The 14,888-nt window shown below is 42.8% G+C and overlaps 1 long non-coding RNA gene across 1 annotated transcript; it reads right to left on the reverse strand.

Moving 5' to 3' along the window:
• Positions 1-75: 75 nt before the first annotated feature.
• On the reverse strand, positions 76-12,835 carry LOC140693158 (uncharacterized). Its single transcript, XR_012068866.1, has 5 exons — positions 12,727-12,835; positions 3,326-3,473; positions 2,009-2,068; positions 1,093-1,287; positions 76-345 (listed from the first exon to the last, which is right to left on the reverse strand). It is a non-coding gene; the product is annotated as an uncharacterized lncRNA (long non-coding RNA).
• Between the last annotated feature and the right edge of the window lie 2,053 nt (positions 12,836-14,888).

Genomic DNA, 14,888 nt, shown 5'->3' on the forward strand with positions numbered 1-14,888 from the left:
ATTCAACAGCAGGTTCTAAATCACCCCCAAGACAGCAGCTAAACTCGGTTTAGACTTACAATGCGGTTTCTGGTGGTTGGATTGAAGAATGTATCTCTATCCTGAATATAAAAGTCTTTCATGGAGCTCTTCTCAAATAGGGCAATGAAAAACTCTTGTTCCGGTTGTTGATACTTTCATCCACTTGGAGGACTTTCATCAAACAGCAGAAGTTATCAAAGGCTGAGGACCGGGTTTTCAAATCATTGGGCTTCAGAGGCAATATTATGTGCAGTATCTCAGCGTATGTACAGAACACCTCTCACAGGGGGTGTACTTTTGAAATACAAGCTTGTCATCCAAAACCTATATTGGGAGAATGAAAACACAAACCAGGAAAATATTTTCACATTTTTAGTATACAGATTTTTCCTACGTTGCTGGTAGTTAAAGCACTTGTGCAAACACACACATATGTCACACTGGTAAAAGTGAAGATATAATAAAAATAGATTTGCAATACATCATACATTTTTGCCTTAAAGATAATTTCTTTGTTGAAATTACTGAAAAGTTTTTTAAATTCCTTACAGTTCCTTCATAAAATAACCAATGTTTTAGATAAAGAAAAGCAAACTTGTTAATTTTTAGTCCAAATTAGTAACTAAAAATAGAAACACCAAAATATTCTTTGCAGTGGTATTGTAATGACAATTTTTTAAATTTCTGAAACCTAGAACTATTTACATATCTGTTCAATATATTGTTAAACAGCCATTAAAAGGGATTTAAAAGATTTATATTTATTGATATGGAATATATAATAAAAGGAGAAAACAAAAAAAATGTGAAATAATAATTTTCCTTTTTGGAAGGGAAAAATATCTTCATTTGAACAAAAAAAAGTTTAGAAGGATTTTATGATCCTTTATATATAATTAAGGTACAGATGGTTTTTAATTCCACTGTTCTTTCACTTTCAATTTTGGGGGTAACTTTTTATAATAAAAAAATCTTTAAAAAGGTTCTTGCATAAATACATTAATAGATATATTTATGACTATATTCTCTGGCTATTAAAAAAGATCTCCTAGCTGTGGATCTGAAACTTACATTCCATAATGCAGATTCTGACTGACTCGCCTCCCAGCCCACAGCAAAGGCACGGCTAGTGTGACATGTTTCAAATACCATTCCAAGGAACATGCAGGCTCCCAGCCAATGGCTGCAAGGGGACTGACACTGATCTGGTTGCTCCCAGCTGCAGACCATCACAGATGAGGTTAGATCCACAGGCTCATATTTTCTCTGTCAAAAGAAATCAGAAAGTGTTAGGCTTTTACTTACACCAGGGAACAAGAATTTGTTTTTTTATGCAAAAAAATAACAACAAACCAATTTGAACCTGATGAAACGACATTTACTCAAAACAGCACAGTAGCAATGAAGGTGCTCTGGCAGACAGGGACTTGTTGGATTCCTGTGAGTGCTGGACTCCTCACATGGAATTTCCTTGGCACTCCAGAAGGCCTGTGGTTGTCCTCATGGGTTTGTGGCCATAAGTGGCGCACAAAAGTCTCTGGCTTTGCCACAGTTTCAAAGCCTTTTTGGCTTATGAAAGGTTTTGCCCTCAAATGGAGTTTTCTTGTGTCCAGTCACTGATGTCATTTACCAGAGTTACAGTCCAGATCTGATATTCTAGACTCTTAATATCTTGCAGACATTCAAATGGTTCAGGTTTGGATGTGTATTCACCTCTGCAGGCCTGGACCAAATCCGATAAAGACACCCGGACAAGTTCAGCAAAATACAAAGAAATTTTTCTCTCTGCAAGACTGAAATGTCTGTGAAGCTATAAAAACATCTGCACCTACAAAAATAGGGAACCAACTCATCAATAACATATCTATCCATAATGCATGGACATTCAAAATAAATACTGTATTTACTCCTATTAAATTCTATCTTGCTTTTGCCAAACTGTGTCCTAAACTGAAAGGAAAGTAGGTAAATGTAGAGAATTTTTTACCTTTTAAGAGAAAAAGGAACCCTCCTACTCGGTTGGTGGGAATGTAAATTGGTGCAGCCTCTATGGAGGACAGAAAAGAGGTTCCATAAAAAAATGAAAATAGACTTCCGTGTGATCCAGCAATCCCATTCATGGATATATGTTTGGAGAAAAATTTAATTCAAAAAGACACATGCACCCCAATGTTCACAGCAGCACAATTTAAAATAGCCAAGACACTGAAACAACCCAAATGTTCACTGACAGATGACTGGATAAAGAAGTTGTGGTATATTATATATATATATATATATATATATCTATATATTATATATATATATGTATATATACATGTATGCATATATATACACACGCATATATACACATGAACACACACACAAATGGAATACTGTTCAGCCACTAAAAAATAAAATAATGACATTTGCAATAACATGGATGGACCTACAGGGTATTATGCTAAGTGAAATAAGTCAGAGAAAGAAAAACAAATATTCTATGTATTAACTTATATGTATATCTAAAAAATAAAACAAATTAATGACTATAATAAAACAGAAATAGACTCACAGGTACACAGAACAGACTGGTGGTTACCAATGGGGAGAAGGAGAAGAGGGGAGGCAGGAAGGGGTTAGGGGATTGAGAGGTAAAAAGTACTAAGTATAAAATGGATAGGTTACAGGGCTGTATCATACAGCACAGGGAAATATAGCCATTATTTTATGGTGACTTTAAATGGAATATAATCTATAAAAATGTTGAGCCTCTGTTTTGTACACCTGAAACTAATATGATGCAAATCAACTACTCAATTACAAAATTTTTAATCAAAGTTTTCTTTTCATATTATTTGCAATAAGTTAGAAGCCAGCACTGTCAACAGAAACATAGTGCAATTCACAATTTTCCAGTAATCCCATTTAGAAAATAAAAAGGAACAAGTGAAATTAATTCCAGTAATAATTACATTTATCCCAAAATATCCAATATACTATCATTTCAAAAGTGTGATTGACACTTTTAAAACTTATTAATAATATTTTACATTATTTTTGTTGTACAAAGTCTTGAAAATCTATTATGTATTTTCCACTTATAGAACATCTCAATTCACAATAGCCACATGTGGCTGGTGGCTACCATACTACACAGACCAGATTACACCATTCACACTTCTGATAAATTAACTGCTCTTACTTATTTAAAAAACTTGCAGAAAAGGGTTTAGATATTCCCTCTATCAAACAAAGCAACCTTGACAGGTGGGGATTATTTTCATTATAAAGTGAAAAATAAAGGTAAGAGAGCCATGCTTACATGTATGTTAAGGTAACAATACCTTCTTAATTCATTCAGGACTTTACAATCTTTCTTCATATGCCAAGGATTCACTGTCACTGCGCAATGTTTTTCACTACTATCATCTTTGTGATTGAGAGGCTTCTGATGACCCTGCTTTGTGCTTCTGTACATAAAGTAACAAAACAGAGAAAAAGACCTTATTAAAGATAATTTAGGGGGGAGGGTATAGCTCAAGTGAAAGATCATGTTCTTAGCATGCACAAGGGCCTGGGTTCAATCTCCAGTAATTCTTCTAAAAATAAAATAAATAAATAAAAACCTAATTACCACCCCCCAGCAAAAAATTAATTTATTACTTTAATTAAAAGTTTAAAAAAGATAATTTAGTGCAGGCTTATCAGGCTACAAGAGCTACAATGAATGCCCCCACCCATTAATTTAGAAGAAGTCTCACAGTATTTCTCAACATAAAGGCTAAAATATAATTGAGAACACTTCCTGATGGTCAGCATCATTTTAACAAAAATGTAGATAATTACGTCCCTGTTGTCAAATTTCTGTCAGAGTTGGGCATGGAACATTTAGTTAGTAAAAGTGATTTTGCAGCTCTCTTTGAAAGAAATGCTGAGAAATGATCTTTTCTGTTGGAAATTAGCCTGCTTTTAAATTCTTCAGTAGGCATAAGTGTTTACAAACCAGGCAGGAACTGGATTATATTTTACATATACTTTAGAAACTGATTTGAATTTTGCCCTCTACCTGCAAGGCTATTTCTTAGGTAATAACATAAGCAGGCCACTATACTAAATTTTGTTTCCCTGTTTGCTTAATCCTCACAACAACTCTGTAAGCTGCTATTATTACCCCCATATAACAGATAAAGAGCTTGAGGCAGAAAATAATTTGGGTAACTTGGTAAATGGTGGAGCTGGGTAAGACTGCAGCCAGTCTGACACTCAGGTCCATTCTTCTCACCAATGTCTGATACTGCTACCTACATTCAGCAATGACCGCTAATTTCATATTTAAGTGTGTCATTTCTAAAAGTGCAAAGCTATATTAGTACTGCTGTGTAAATTATCCGTTTGAGATGTGATTGCCAAAAAAAAAGAAATAAAATCAGGGTGCCACTGAGGGGGGGGCAAACTGCATAAGGACGGACACAAGGGGACTTTGTGAGGAAAAAGTTGCACAAATCTAGAAATAGCTAAAATGGCTGACTTGTACAATTATAATGTGTGTATTTTATGGCCTGTAAATTACACCTTAATACAGATATTAAATTAAGAAACTGGGATACAAAATTAAGACTAAAACACATATATAAATCACACAAAGAACAACAGGCAAATATCATTATTTACTGCACCATTGTCCTTGATGCAGCTTCCTATCCTCACCCATTCCTGAAAGGATGATTCATTTTTAAAATAGTCTTTTAATTTATTCAGCAAATAATTTTTGATTGCCTACTATGTACCCAGGACTAGTCTAGGCAGTTGGAATAGATAAATAAACAATACAAAATCCTGTCCTCACGGAGCTTTGTTGGAGTCTAGCTGGGATGGGGGTGGAGATGACAATTCACACAACAGAGCAGCAGAGGAGGTGGCATGTTAGGAAAGAGGAACCATGGAAAAATCAAAAAAGGGCAAGGTAAAGAGAGTTTAGGGTATGGGATGAGGGTGATGTTGTATTAAATACCAGAGCAGGCCACACTGAGGACTGAGGTTAGAACTAAGACTTGGAGGTGAGAAGTCCCAGGTGGACGGAATAACCATCACCGAGGCCAGCGTGCACTTCGCATGTTCCAGAATGGGGGCACGGATGGAGCTGCGGAGAAGGGTCAGTGCAGATCCTGTATGGCCTTGGAGGACGTTGTAAGGACTGTGGCTTTTACCCAGAGTGAAATGGGGATGCACTGCAGAAGGACGACACAATCTAACTTAGGTTTTCGAGGCTCACTTGACTGCCAGGTGAGAATAGTCGAAACGGGTCAGAGATGAAAGGAGGGAAGCCTCTGCGAAGGGCTGTGCAGGAGGAGAGGACAGTGGCTCAGGGCAGGGAAGCAGCAGTGGAGGCAGGAACCATGGTGAGAAGTGGCTGGGTTCTGGATATGTTTTAAAGGCAGTGTTAAACCAGATCTATTGACAGAATTCATGTGGTATGTCAGTGAAAGTCAGAATAACTCCAAGTTTTTTGACCCAAGCAGCTGGATGGATTAAGTTTCCACTAACTGAATGGGGGAGGTTGCAGGAAGAACCAGTTTGGGGTGTAGGAGAACAAAGAGCTCAGTTTTTACACATGTTGCTTTTAAGATATCAGAGTTTCAAGTGAAGATGTCAAATCAGCAGAAGATTGTAAGAGTCCAGAGTTGGAGAGAAAAATTCTAGCAGGAGACAGAAATGTGGGAATCATGGGTCACACAGGTGGCACAGGAAGACATGAAACCCAGGTACTCAAACATTAAGATAACCTGGCATTAACCATAGAAGTTGTCCTTGAGGGCCTGCCTACTAGGTGTGGATATCAGTCCTATTTCCTGACCACTCGAGTTTTAAAAAGCAACTTACAAATTAATTCGTGCAAGACACTGCCTCCAGTGGGTGGGTCCAGAGCTGGAGTGGGAGAATTGGATGGTGCACACTACTCCCTACAGTAGAATGTGTGTGTGTGTGTGTACACATGTGTGTGTGCGCAGGGGGATGAGATACACCTGGCTTAAGAAAAAGAGCTAGTAAGTCTAGAAGCTGAAAGATGAAAGAACATCCAGATATGGTAGAGGGAACAGGGGAAACACTGTGTACTGTAAGACATATCCCCATAATGCCATTTCCCACCATCCTTTCATCAGGAACACAGTTGGAAAGGGGGGAATTATGTAGATACGTGTGATGTACACAAACTTTCTGAGTATGTAACACAGAATATCTACATATGTAGCAAGTTAGTGATATTTATATATGCTTCAAGTTTAAAAACAAGTTCACAACAGAGGGAAAATAAAATACTGAGGAGTGGTAGAAGTATCATAGAAGGCCTTTCAATGCTCAGAATGAAAGCAAAAGCAGCTTCACCCAACAAAGAACGTCAATAAGAGTCAAGAATGTTTATATTTGCTTAAGAAATTGAGAGTTACAACTTCCTGCTTTAAAGAATTAACATAAGACAGATACCACACTATAAGCAACGTCTATACTGGAGGTTTCTTAAAGCTATTTTAGTTCCTGCTTGTTCTGATGTACTCCAGACACTCTGCAAAGAAAACCTTCTATTCAAAGGCTTAAAGGAATAAAATAAGAAATAACACTGCATTCTTTTCAGTGGTCTCTGTACTGAAAGTCACTTGCAAATGCAGCACCCTGCCACAGGTCCACATTTTTAACAATAAAGACCTTTGTGCAATTTTTCAATTGCTATGTGACTTTGGGTCAGTCTCTCACTAAGAAGCAGAATGGAGAACCAGAAAATGACACATCAGGTCTAAAACTACAGATGTGGGAGATGAACCTACACCAGGAAACAGCTAAGTGGGAGGGTAAGGTTTACCTTTTAAGTTACCGTAAGTGCAGTTACACCTGCTCCCTGCTTCCCCTGTGAAGTGAAGAGCTAGTCTTTTCCAGAAAAGCTCTCATTCTGAGAACTGTCTTCTTTAAAATATTCGGAGATTCTCTTTTAAGGTTCTTGCACTTTTAAGCCTTTCCCCAACTCTACATCCTATAACAAGTGTAAAAATTATCCTATAGCCTATTGTTACAGAACATACTCTACAAAAGCTGAGGTTTCCCAGGGTTTGGATCCCAGAACTCTGCTACCAGATAATCCTAAAGCTTTCCTTCCATAACAGACTCTTCCGCCAATTCCCAGCTGTGGGCAAATTCGGCTTCTCAGATCAGGTAACTTTCTAACTCTGCCTACGAACACTCTGCTGCCAGTAAAGGAACTCTCAGACAGAAAGCACACAATGCCCCTAGTGAGGGTTGCCTCCTTCAATCAATCAAGATGCCATCACCAAGCAAATATTTAAACCTACTGCAAAACCTCTAAAGACATCTTACAAACAATATAGTTTGTATAGATGCATACTATTTGCTCTGGAATAGTGATTTCCAATGGAAGGAACAAAGGACCACATGACCCAAGCAATTTTTTAAAACTGCACATAACCATCCCTCTTCACGTGAGGATTCAGGCAAGACGGTCTTACAGGCCTAGGTGTAACAGAATGACAGCACCTCTAGGAGTAGGTTGAAAAGCAGCGAGGTAGACTTCTAGTGAAAGGGGGTGATGTAATAGACCCCATCGCCCACTTACCTACCAGCACAGGACAGTCATCTCAGATCGAGAACAAACACTTTGGGAAACAGAGGTTGTTTATATTTTTATGGTATTCTGGTGGAAATAATGCCCTGAGTCATGTGAAGTTGTGGCTGCAAAATTGAACAGGGGACTGGACATTTTCACATTCAGGACAAAAATAGCCCCTGGATAGCCACCATATCTGCTCTCCCCTTTGCCTGTTCACCCCAAAAGCTGCAGGACTCTCCTGCTTGCAATGACACCCACCACTTCTCACAAATTCTTGCCAAGTTCACATCAGCAGCTGGTGGTGTCAAAGTCACCATTTGTACTGCTATGAAGTCCCTCCATTTCTTTATATCCCTTCTATTTTCTCTCTTGTCTTCCTAGCTACACTTGCATTCACAAGATAGTTACCGCACTAACATTGCCTCTGTAATCAGTCCAGGATATAGGAAGTAGAGATTCAACTGTAACCAGTTCCAGAATACTTGTCATGCCACACTAGTGTCCCAAAAAATACTCTGGCATCCCTCATCTCACTCAAAGAACCACTGCATTACTTAGAGGTTGTAAAATTAGAGGGCTTTCTCTACTGGGAAACACTGTGGCTTGTGGTAGAGTTGTGATTTCAGTTTTTGCAACTACTTACAGGCAAAAAGACATGGCCCGCAAATTTTCTTCAAGCGTTTGGTATTTAAACTTTCATTAGATACAGAGCCGGTGGACTAACCGTAATCTATGAACATATGGTCATATTATCAAATAATGTTCATGTCTACCTTACAGACATGTAAGAACTTGGATTACACCTGCAAGCCTCTAGGACTTTAGAATTAGATGTGAAGCATCCTGTGAGATAAAAAACCTCCTATCCAGTCACAGAACACAATTATAGACAACATGACACTAATGTCACTGAATACATTAGTATAGTCCATGTATGGTTAAGTTACATCTCCAATTTCTCAGAGCTGGAAAGGAGATGTCTAGAAAAGCTGGAAAAGCCCAATTACCAAAACAGCTCAAAAGTTAATGCAGACTCCTGCACCTCCCAGAGCAGAGGGCGGAGGGGGCATTGCCCAACACTCTGTCCTCCCCCAGGATGTGGCATGTGGGGAAGCAGGCAGGAATGGGTGGCTGGGACTCGGAGGTGGAGAGGTGATGAAAGCAAGAGTGGAACTGCTCTGGTCCTAGAACAACAGAGCTGTAAAAAGCTCGGCTTCAGTTCAACCAACTCCCTCTCCCACTTTCCCTCCCACCTACGTGACAAACAGAGCACAGCCAGGCACTTTCTGCCCATGACGGTGACTACTAGCAGGAAAGGGACCAGGATAAAAGCATGTCCTATAAAAGATCAGTCTGATTTTAAGGCTATGTTATAAACAATGAACAGCACTCTCAGAGTGGGACACTTGTGTGGCGCTCAAGTAGGGAGGAGGAGGTTGAGGATCCATTTCCAGCACTTCCATGTCTTTTATCACTCCTATTTCTGACCTCTCCTTTGCCACTTTTTGAAGCACTGCCATCACTGGCAGGTAAAGGGGCAGCAATGTGACTTGGCCGTTTGGCTGATGGGGCTACATTTCCCAGCAGTGGAATGAAAAGGCACTGGAAGAGGATCAGCTGGAAGATGTGAACTGCGGTCCTGGCCTGTGCCAAACACTAACCAGGTGACCCTGGGATAGGCTCTTAGTCTCTCTGGGCTTCCGGCTGTTTACTTATAAAAGAAAGTTTTGTCATTGCACAAATATATCCAATATGAAATGTAACATGAAAGTCAAACATAATGACATCTCACCTGCTTGCTTCAGGGAATTGTACAAGCACTGAACACTATGTGAATGTAAACACAGTCTTAAGAAAACTATTGAGGTAAAGCACTAAACTGAACATGGAGATAAAGTTTTATGGATTTTCTTGGCTTTCTTTTTTAATTGCAACACTGAATTAATAGTTATTAGCTATAATCCACACCACCACCACTGCGAATAAATAAAGAAGGTAAGCACTGCCTGGATGCCTGTTATTGCCCGATGCTAAGCAGGGTGAGGGGTATAAAGGAGGCTGAACAAGGGAGTCTTCTCCAGTTACCAGCTAAGTGAGGAGACACATTGGAAACCACCCAGGAATGGTACCAAGTCAGTACTCAAATCCAAGATTACAGACTACTGATCATAAACAGTACAGGAATACAAAGAGGAGCTAGAAGTATTTGGAATAAATAGGGAAGACTCTATGAAGGGGATGGGGCTCCAACTAGTTCTCAGGGCAATTCTAAGCTGTTTTAACTGAGGACTGGATAGGAAAAGGCTGGTGACTCCTGGTTTTTAATAAGGCACAGGTTACCCTAGGAGGCTAAGTTACATAATGATTGGAACAAATAAGGTAAGTCCAAAATGATGAAGGGTCGAGACTCCCTGGCTGAGATCTGGTTGTGTTAAGTCTTTGACTTGACTGTAGATGTGGGAGCACCAAAACTGTAGGTTGACTGAAAGGGGGGGAGAGAATATCCAAGAATTCAGCAGAAGGAAAAATTCATGTATCAGGGATGAAAGCTCTACATCAGAGTATCAGCAATCAGAATAGACACTTGAAACCAAAAACATACAGTTCAAGAAGCTGACAAAATGTGGAGGGTGGTGAGAGAAAGATAAATCAAAGACCACTCCAAGCCTTTGTGTATTCAAGACCGAAAGAATGATTATCCCACTGAATAAGTGGAGACGCTGCAAGAAAAAAGATTATGAAATCAGCTTTAGACATGTTGAATCTGACGTATGAGCTAAGAGTAGGTTTTCTCTAAGAAGCTCAAAATTCAAAACTGAAGCCCAGATGTTGAGTACAGGCTTAAGATGCAGATGGACAAGACATGATAAATCTCCTAAAAGAAAACATAGGCAAAACATTATCTGACATAAATCTTAGCAACATTCTCCTAGGGTAATCTACCCAGGCAATGGAAATAAGAGAAAAAATAAACAAAAGGGACATAATTAAACTCATAAATTTCTTCACAGCAAAGACAACCATAAGTAAAACAAAAGGAAACAACAACCTACGAATGGGAGAAAATATTTGCAATGATACGACTAACAGAGGCTTAATTTTCAGAATATATATAACAGCTCATACAACTTAATAACAAAAAAACAAACAACTCAATCTTAAAATAGGCAGAAGACCTAAACAAGCATTTCTCCAATGAAGACACAAATGGCCAATAGGCACATGAAAGAATGCTCGATATCACTAATAAACTGAGAAATTCAAATCAAAACTATAATTAAGTATCAGCTCCCATCATTCAGAATGGCCATCGCTCAAAAGTTCATGAATGATAAATGCTAGAGAGGCTGTAGAGTGAAGGGTACCCTCTTACACTGCTGGTGGAAATCTAGTTTGGTGTAGTCATTATGGAAAGCATGGAAATCCCTGAAAAAACTAAAAGTAGACTTACCCTATGACCCAGCAATCCCACATCTGGGTATATAACTGGAAAGAACTCCAATGTGAAAAGATACCTGCACACCAGTATTCACAGCACCACTGTATACAAGAGCCGAGACATGGAGGAAAGCTAAATGTAGCAACAGATGACTGGATAAAGAAGTTGTGGCATATTTATACACTGGAATACTACTCTACCATGAATAGGACAAAATAAAACCATTTGCAGCAACATGGATGGAGCTAGAGATCGTCATTCTAAGTGAAAGCAGCCAGAAACAGAAAAATACCAAATGATACCACTCATATGTGCAATGTAAAAAAAGAGAGAAAAAGACACTGTGAACTCATCTACAGAACAGAAACAGACTTGCAGACTTAGTAAACAATCAAGGTTACCAGGGAAAGGGGATAGGAAGGGATAAATTTGGGAGTTCGAGATTTACAAATGTCAGCCACTATATATAAAAAGAGATTTTAAATTAAGTTTCTTCTATATAGCACAGAAACCTATGTTCATTATCTAGCAATAACCTATAATGAAAAAGCTGATACAGCCACCAACTGAGGAAGCAGGAGAAGAAAGGAGAGTTAGTTATGCTGGGCTAGAGCCCACTTCTAAAATCCTTGTCAGCCACTGAGGCTGCCCCGAGTACACTGAGCTTTCCTCCTACGGACAGGCTGACATGACATGCGTCCTGCAAACCTGGAGCAGCAGAGGCCGTCCCCAGGTCTGGCCCTAGGGGAGATGGGAGCAAGTCCACCTGCTCCCCTTGGGGCAGCACCCCTCCCTGCAGCCCCCGCCACCTGACTGCACCACGCCTGCATCTCAGGAAACCACTGACTTGAAAACAACTGATCCACGAACCTGGGGCAGCGGCAGGGAGATGGGCAGCGACCTGGCAAGCTGGTAGACTTGCCCCCATCTCCCCCATGGCCTGTCCAGGGCTCGGCCTCTGCTGCTCCAGGCACAGTCCGCAGGTCAGCCTGCTCTCGGGAGGAGGGCACGGTGTGGTTGAAGGCAGTGGCGGGTTATGGGGCCTGCCCATGGGAGCCCTTGGATTTGCTTCAAACTCCCCAGCGCATGGCCTGAGCTTGGCCTCTGCTGCCTCAGGTTCGTGGAACTCAGGTTACAGGTCAGCCTGCTCCTGGAAGGCGGGTGCTGTGCTGTCAGGGAAAGGCGGCAGCTGCGATGGCCGGATTGGGGCTGCCCTGTGAGAGCGCGGGGGTTGCAACAATTTCCCGCTGCTGCTGCAGCCATCCCAGCACACTCATCGCACCGAGCCCATCTCCCAGGAGCAGACTGACCTGTAACCTGAGTCCCACTAACCTGGGTCTTTAGAGGCCGCCCCCAAGGTCAGGCCGCAGGTAAGATGGGAGCAAATCCATGGGCTCTCATGGGGCAGTCCCCATTCCATCCGAGGCCCCGCGACCGCACCGCACCCACCTGCAAGGAGCAGGCCATCGTCTGAGGGCCAGTCGGAGATGCTCTGGAACCGTCCGGCGCCCTCCCAACTCCCGGGGCTGTACCTGCTCTCCTAAACCCGTGTATAAGCGGCGGCAAAAACACGGTGTTCAGGAACTACTAATACCGGGGTTACCACGAACCACAGCGGCGGCTGGGACCCGCCTCAGGGTCCTAACGGGACGCGCAGCCGGGACCTCACCTCCGCACCCCTCCCTGGGCGCCTCCTCAGCTGCACAGCCCAGGCGTCACCCGCCGGCTCCCCGAGCAGCGCACCCCCACCAGCGCCCTCTTAACTGTCCGGCAGCGGCAGCCGAGCCGCGGGCAAGCGGCGGCCCAGGCCCCAGGCCGTGTTCCTCTTCCAGGAGCTGGTCCAGGAGCAACCGGCTGCCGCCAGCTTCCACGCGTTCTGGGTGGGTTCCGGGGTCCGCGCGTCTGTCCGTCTGCGCGTGCGCGCCCCTCCTCCTCCCGCCCGCAGCGCAAACTGCTCGGGTGGGTCTCCTGCTTTACCGGCCCTGGCCGCTGGGGCCGGGAGGAGCCAGGTGGGGCCCCTCCTGCTTGTCCCGCTGGGTCTCCATCCCCAGAGCCTTCACCCAGCCACCGACTGGGTCCTGGCATTGAACTAGAACCACGACTGCCCTAGGCCAGGCCTCACCCACCCAGCCCCACTTTCCCTGCTCAACTTCCCCTCCCTGTTACTACCCTCCCACCACTGGCCAGGCCCAGTCTCCCACCAGACCTTGAAGACAGGGCTCCTTCTCCTCACACCATGGTCCCTGCCCTGACACTCCATCCTGCTAGGTTCTAACCTATGGCCCCTACACCCACAAGCTTACCCCTCATGCCTCAGCACAGGACACCCAACATCCTGAAATTATCCCCCTCACCTCTCAGCCAGGTCATTTCCACTCTGATCGGGCCCCACACCTCTCAACCTGTACCCCCACACCATGGGATCCCCTTAAATCTGAGTGCACCCCTACCCTGAGCTCACTCACTCACCCTTCACCCTGTGGTTGGGGTGGGGAAATCCGTGCTCCAGTAATGATGACTACTGCCACCAGTGGGGGATCGAGCCTAGTGTGCACCTTCAGAGTTAATGTCTGAGGCTACAGGGTGAGGCAGGCTGGGATGAAGGTGGTTCCAATTCCTGCCTTGGCACCCTGATCCCCGCAGCCTGTGCCTGAACTGACCTGATGGGTCAGGTTGATCCCAGACTGCCAGCCACTGGCCTTGGGCTTTCGGTGGTTGATGGTCCTGATGGTGATCTGGACTCCTAGGGCGGAGGCACTGGGCACGCGGACCTTTGGGGTGGGGGAGTTCAGAGTATGCACTTAATCCCAGGGTTAGACATCAGATGGTGGGCTGTGTGCATGGGGCTTTGTGCATGGCATGGACTCAGCACAGGTGGGTGCAGGGAACTTGTTCATTCACACCAGGCCAGAGGGAAGAGGGAAGGGAGCTTTTAAAGTGTCAAAGTGAGGAAGCCAAAGCTTTAGAGCAAAGTAGGAAGGTGCACTGGCCAGGCCACCATGGATCTTGCCGCAATGCTTGTCCCTTGCATCAGGGGAGACTGGCAGTTGACTGGCCAATGAGACATCCCCTGCTGTGGTATAGTTTACAGGCAATTGAAGGGATTTTGAAAGGTAATTTTAATCCAATAATTTTCAGTTTCTCTGTGGTAGATTAGGTCCAAAATCATGGTGAATCTGGCAGGGATCCTGCCTGAAATCCAGCCTGGCACAGTGGAGGACCCACCCAGGAATCATCCACTTAGCTCTCACCAAAAGTCACTGTAATAGAGAAGAACAAATCTGACTCCATATTGGATCTGTTCCTTTTCCTTTAACCCTCTGCCGTGTTATCTAGGCTTAGACTTGCAAGCTCTGCACTTTTTGTAAAACAGTGTTGCCTTTAGCCTGAAATAAACAGGAGAGCCTATTCTCAAAAGTCTGAGCTTTAAGGATATTAACACTTTGCACTCCTATAAAGATAACAAGTTGCAGAATAGAAAAAGTTTGTTTTGTTGCAGGTTTTGCAGGAACACCATGATCTGACCCACGTGGACAGCTGCAAAGGATTCCAAGAACAAAGAATTCCTACACCAACAAGTTTGCAACAACCAACCACAGCCCCTCCCCTTTTTAGTAGAAAAGGAGCCTGAAGTTGACATGGGGAAGATGGTTCTCCAAGATATTAGTCCGCCATTATCTTGGTGTACAGCTGTTTACGGAGACCAGGTCATAGTGCCTCTGTAAATCCCCTAACAAAACAAAAGTAGTTTTCTATTCTACAACCTGTTGTCTTTATATAAGTGCAAAAGTGTTAATATCCTTAAAAAATCAGAGCCTTGAAAGTAGGCTC

Source organism: Vicugna pacos, unplaced genomic scaffold (assembly GCF_048564905.1).
Source record: "Vicugna pacos unplaced genomic scaffold, VicPac4 scaffold_19, whole genome shotgun sequence".
In the NCBI taxonomy this organism is placed as follows: domain Eukaryota; kingdom Metazoa; phylum Chordata; class Mammalia; order Artiodactyla; family Camelidae; genus Vicugna; species Vicugna pacos.